This window comes from Panthera uncia, chromosome D2 (genome assembly GCF_023721935.1).
Source record: "Panthera uncia isolate 11264 chromosome D2, Puncia_PCG_1.0, whole genome shotgun sequence".
Classification (NCBI taxonomy): domain Eukaryota; kingdom Metazoa; phylum Chordata; class Mammalia; order Carnivora; family Felidae; genus Panthera; species Panthera uncia.
The window spans coordinates 2,762,786-2,769,411 of record NC_064818.1 but is presented as its reverse complement, the minus strand read 5'-3'; the positions used below and the strand labels follow the sequence as shown (position 1 = coordinate 2,769,411).

At 42.6% G+C, this 6,626-nt stretch overlaps 1 pseudogene; it reads left to right on the top strand.

Annotated features, from left to right (window-relative positions):
• Window positions 1-3,807: 3,807 nt before the first annotated feature.
• On the top strand, window positions 3,808-4,291 carry LOC125933545 (60S ribosomal protein L21-like; annotated as a pseudogene).
• The last annotated feature ends 2,335 nt before the right edge of the window (window positions 4,292-6,626 follow it).

Below are 6,626 nucleotides of genomic sequence, written 5' to 3'. Positions count from 1 at the left end.
CCTGAAATTAATATAACACTGTTAACTATATCTGAAAATAAATATTAAAAAATAAAAACAAATATAGAAAGAATGCAGCAGATATTTCAAAAAAGGTAGTATATTAAAAGCCACTAAACAAAATTAACACTAAAAATATAAAATGGTTTCTGAAATAAACTACTGAATAGGACAGAGAGGCAAGATGGAACATCAGCAAAAAATACTATCTATCCATCCATCTATCCAGCCATCTGTACATAATCCATGTATCCATCCATCCATCTACCCATCCATAATCCATCTATCCATCCATCCATCCATCCATCCGTCCATCCATAATCTATCCATCTATCTATCCATCCATCTATCCATGCATCCGTCCATCCATAACCCATCTATCCAGCCATTTATCTTCCTGGTACCTACAAATAAAACTCTTGGGGTTCATGAGCCATTCTGAAAAACAGACGCTAATAATAATGGATACTACTACTTTGACCATTTCTTTCGTTTTTAAGTTTATTTATAATCTCTACACCCAACGTGGGTCTGAAACTCACAACTGTGAGATCAAGTCGCACGCTCTTCACCTGAGCCAGCCAGACACCTCTATCTGTTTTTACCATTTCTAATACAAATCCCTATGAATGAAGAACACTGATTTGCAGTAGAAAGCTAAGGCAGGTACCAGGCTGAAAAACATTGAAGGGAACATTCATGTTCTGAGACAATAAATAAAGATGTAAAGTATAAAGTGATGAGCTACAGGAATTATGAGAAAGTGATAGGGTTTAAGTTTCATTGATTCAAAGTTAAAGATTCAGCATCTCATTTCTCTGATGTAAGGAACATGTAATTAAAAGACAACTGCACTGCCTTGTTCATAAAAAAACAAACAAACAAACAAAAAAACTAGTCCACAGCTTGTCTTTTACTCCAAGTCAGTTAAGAACTTACTGAGGAGCTTGATAATTCAATTCTGTAGTTGTTGTTGTTGTTGTTGTTGTTGTTGTTGTTGTTGTTGTGTCTCACTTTGTTGGAGCACTGATTGCAGCCTTGAGCTGCAAGCATAATGTGACCACCAAGCATAATGTCCGCGTGAGCACCAAGCATAATGAGAGAGGACAGTGAAGAGGAGAACAGGAGGCCGGACCTGGTTCTGGGGGACTGCCCGTCACTTGCGGTGACAACTACTGATGTGCACCGATGGCTGCCACAGGTCAGGGCATGAGTTACACGAAAATCTGTCTGGACTCGTGTGGGCAACAGCACCAAGCATCATCAAGCAAACTGGGGGCAGAACACTCCCTATTCAACCAGGGCTTGTCCGGGTCACAGAGAAGGTGTGCCAGCATATCTGCATGTTTACCCTTCCCTTTTTTTTCATTGGGGTTGGGGGTGGATGGTAGTGCCCATGTCTTTTATGTCCCTGTCTTTAAAAATGGTCCATAAAAAGGGGGACTGTTGGGTGGCTCAGTAAGTTAAGCAAATGTCCACCTCTTGGTTTTGGCTCCGGGCATGATCCCAGGGTTGTTGGGATAGAGCCCCGCATCTGGCTCTGCTCTGACAGTGTGGAGCCTGCCTGAGGTTCTCCCTCTCTCTCTGCCCCTCCCCTGCTCTTGCTTGCTCACTCTTTCTTTCTCACTCTTCAAACTAAAGAGATCTCTTTCCTCGAACTTGTGTCCTTTATATGTACTTAGTAAGACAGATCACATGGTACTTTGTGGTCATTACGTATGTCTGAACATAATTTTCATAGCAGCATTCAAGGTCCTTAAAGGCAGCCCCATAGTTCTGTTAGGAGTACAGCCCCTGAGACACAGGAGGGAGGATAGGGGAGGGAGGCAGGGAGGGAGGCAGAGACAACATTACAGTGTGTTTCTGAGCAGGTCTCTGCAGGTGTGATGGGCCATCGCTCACTTGATTTTGAAGGACTGTCATCGAAGAGGCCAAATAAACTCTTTTCAGGGGGACAAAAATCATAGGCAAACTCCTGTTTCCCACTGATCGAAGGGAGCATTAACTCCCTGTGCAACTCAGCCCCCCCGCCCCCCACTACTAGACACAGTGCTAAGTGATCCGAAGGCACGCATGCATCAGTGACAAGAGTGAAGCCCCTAAGGTGAGCCCCAGTCAGTCCCTGCTGTCTTGTGGCCCTCCATCCTGGAGGCAGGGAGACATTTCTGCTTTAGTATACGGACATCATAAAGCCATAACCACATGCTAGAACCCATCTTGGAAACATTCACTGCAAGTCTATTTTATACATCACAGTTATTACAATATTACTGAATAAATAGCAGAGTCAAGAAAGTGGGGTGGAAAGGTAAGAGAGAATGTCACATGAGAAGTGAACAATTCCATTAAGAGTAAAATAAAACACAATGAACACGATAGGTTAGTAATTTCTAAATGTTTAAAACTGGAATGAGTTTTAGGCTCCTACTACTCTAAGTACGGAGTTATGTAAATCACTTGTACCCACCTTTGTTAAAGAGTTAAAAAAAAAAGGGCAGCTTTCTAATTCCACTTTTCCTGAAAATAGCTGTGTGTTCTCTCTGGGCCTCATTTATTCCATCTGTGAAGTGAGGAATGACTTTGATGACATCTCAGATTTTTCCAAACTTGGAAACTGATTTGCCTAAGATCCGTGATCACTGGCAAAGAAGTAACATGAACTTAACAGATATTATCAAGTACACATCATGTATGAAGACACAGTAATAGGGGTGCCTGGGTGGCTCAGTCGGTTGAGCATCTGAATCTTAATTTCGGCTCAGGTCATGATCTCATGGTTCTTGAGATTGAGCCCCATGTCAGGGTCTGCACTGACAATGCAGAGCCTGCTTGGGATTCTGTCTCCCTCTCTCTGCCCCTCCTCCATTTGTGCTCTCTCTCTTTCTCTCTCAAAATGAATAAATTTTAAAAACCCACAGTAATGAAGAAAACAACGCACAGTAATACACAAAACAGATAGACATGTCCTTTCGTCCTGCCCTCTTGGAGGTTAAATCCTAGTGTGTGGAGTCATCAGGGAAAAAGTGCAGTGTGTCAGAAGGTGTTCAAGTACAGGGGAAAAGAAGGCAAGGTGTATATGCAGCCATGGAGGCGGGGACAGTGCTGAACAGGTTGGCCAGAGCCAGCCTCATCGGGGAGTGCGGTGAGGGCTCCAAGCTCAGGGACACCGCAGGGAGAGAGTCCTCAGCAGAGAGGACAGTGTGAGTACCCTCAGGGGGGTGTGGGCGTCACATGTGCTGGGAAAATGACGAAGAATTCTGTGGTTTGAGCCAAGGAACAGAAGCGGCAACTATGGTGGGCACAATCCCAGTGAGTTAAGAGGAGGTAAGGCCATGTGGCACCCTCTGGATGAATTTGGCTTTTATTCAGAATGAGATGGAGAGTCGCTGACTTTTTAAAAATTTTTTTTTTGCATAAGAATGATGTGGTTTGGCACTCCAAGGGTAGCTTGGGCTGCTGTGTTAGAATGGATTACAGTGGGGCCGGGAGGTGAACATTGGCAAGGAAGCAAACTGCTTCTAGAAGATAACCAGGCTAAAATGATGGTAACGAGTCCACATCTTTTAACTTAGGTTTTTATGTCATGGCCGTCAGAGTGGCTAAAAGTTCTATGTAACCCAAGTACACGAGATAACCAAATCACTATCCCAGACAGGTAACACCTGGCTCTAACTAATGTGATACCAAGGCACTTCCATAATTCCTTAGGGTGGCAGCCCTAGGTTACTAAGAAGTCTACCTGTTTCACTTTTTTTTTTTTTTTTTTTTTTTTTTTTGGCAAGAACTGCCGTCTTCCAATAATTCACCAAAATGACCCACACAAAGCGAAAGAGGAGAGGTACCCGCTGTATGTTCTCTATGCCCTTTACAAAACATGGAGTTGTTCCTTTGGTCACATACATGCAAATCAAAAGAAAGGTGATATTGGGGACATCAAGGGAATGGGCAGTGTTCATAAAGGAGAGCCCCCCAGACGTCCCCATGGCAAAACTAAAAGGGTCTACTGTGTTACCCAGCATGTTGTTGGCATTTGTGTAATCGGCCAAGCACGTTGAGGGTAAGATTCTTGCTGAGAGAATTAATGTATATACTGAGCGTATTAAACCCTCAAAGAGCCTTCCTGAAGCATGTGAAGGAAAATGATCAGAGGAAGAAGGAAGCCAAAGAGAAAGGTACTTGGGTTCAGCTGAAGCGCCAGCCTGCCCCACCCAGAGAAGTGCACCTTGTGAGAATGCACAGAGAGGAGCCTGAGCTGCGGGAACCCAGTCCCTATGAGTTCACGGCACGATAAGTATAAAAAAACCCATAAGATCTCAAGATTGTATTTAAAGAAGTCACCTCTTTCACAGGTGATGTATTTCGCAGTAGAGGACATCCGCAGAGATGTAAGGATTTGTGTCCTTTGAGAATAGCCATATCACATACTGAATTTTAAATGTCTTTGTGATAAAATTCTCATCACTATCTTACACTCTTCAGCATAATTTTTGTTAAAAATTGAAGACTTGTGTCTATGCTCGCTGTATTTGCAGAAAGGATGGATAGGTGTCCCCCACTCAGTTGAAGTGTTTCACAAAAAGCCATGTGGGCACCAAGAGACCCAGCAGGATGTGACGTGCAGGATGAGGACCTTGAAGAAAAGTGGTTACAGGTTCTGATCTGGAGCCAGATGGTAAATGCAGGTGTCATGTAAAAACCGATACAGACTTGGGAGCAGGCACGCGTCCCTGGAAATCTGTAAACACCTCATAAATGATTGAATTCTTACATATAAGCAAGTAAAGTCGGGGTCAGGGTTTTTACTCGGGCATTTGAGGACAACGTGATTTTTAAACTAGTGAAATCTGAGACATAAGTACTGGATACGTGAGGAGAAGGTGTAATAAATACTCTGAAAGAACTTACAAGTTTATTTAGGATTTGTCTTCCAAGTGAACCCTTTTCCCTACATGTTGTTATATGGCTGTCAGGGGCATGCTGCTACAGACTTGTATTTTATCTAAAGTTCCTATTTTGAAAGCCACATTTGGTGCATGCAAATAGAAAAAGATGACACAATAGGGCAAGAAATCTATAGACGATGAGAAGGCACGTGGGCCCACTTAGCCATACTTTAATAAGATTATCCTAATACCCAACAGTACAGTTCTTAATTTGGTTTCTAAGTACACTTTAATCCAGTCATTGTAAATCACCACCCCTTCAGATACTAAGGAGAGGGAGACACGGACATATCCTTTCCAACGTTAGAGGCAAAAGTCATGTCCGTAACGTAACACATGCTGTGCTCTGTGTGCGTTCCTACATACTGGAGGTGGCATAATGTGTCCCGAAATTTCTCTTCATCATGAGGGTGATGGGTTACATTCTAAAATATTTGAGAAATAAAGATAAAGAAAGTAAAATCAGATTGTTTTAAAAGAAGCGTTTTATTTTCATAAAACACCACACACACACGCACACGGGCAGGCAATTTCTGAAAGGGCTCTCAGTGATGCTCCTCTCCTGATGTTCATATCCTTTCCACTCCCCATGACACAGGGTTTGAGATTAATCATGCTTGAGATTAATGGCTTCTGGGATCAAATACCAGAACTCTGTGATGCTTTTCTCGCTCACAGGGTCTTGGCTTCTAACTTGCTGTCTCTGGTGTGACCTGCTTCATGGAAAAGACCCATGCATTGACAGTGAGGGAAGCCCCTGGCCGATGGCCAGTAAGGAAGGGACTGAGGACCCCTCCCAAGAGCCCAGGAGAAACAATCCTGCCAGTGACCTCTTGAGTAAGGAATGGAAGTGTGTCCACTCACCCTCAGGGGAGCCCCCAGACCACTGTGGCCCTGCTGACACCTTCCCTGAGCTTCGTGAGGTGTTCAGACCCAGAGAGCCCCGTGAAGCACTGCCTGGACTTCTGACCTACAGAGACTGTGAGACAGTAAAGGGTTGTTGCCTTAGTGACTAAGATGTGGGGTAATTTGTTAAACAGAAAGATAGAACCAATGCACAAAAGTAAACCAAGTCACAAGAGAAAACACATTTTTTAGGGGGAAAAATCCCTACATGCTGGAACTGGAGGCAGCTGCCATAAATGATCAAAGTTAACATATTATTTGACTGCAGCATGTGACTGTCATAAAGCATCTTTGCCTTTTAATCTGTTAGACACTCAAATAGACAACCAAAATATTACAGAAATGTATGCTGTGAATTAAGAAAGGCATAGAAAACAGAGAGGATATGGGAGGTAGTTAATAAAATGTTATCAAAGTCAGAATTTATATATTAGAGGAAATGGCAAGGATTCCAAAAAGATGCACACCTCCTTCTCTGGGAATAATTATTACTCCAATAGTATAATAAATAGAGTTCTGAGTAACAAATTTGTGGGAAGTCTAAGCAGCAATCCAGGTAAAAACACACCACTCCTCTAAGGAGGAAATAGGAGAGGACAATCCTACACACTTCCCTAGAAACATGTTGTCTTTTCTTACAAATGTCTCTTTTATAATGTTACCCACAAACTGCAAAGGCCCCCCTTCCTAAAAAAATAATAGTAATAATAATTCCATCACTAACTGTATTTCATAAGTAAAATTTCCTTCATGATATGAAATTATGTTAATTTTTGA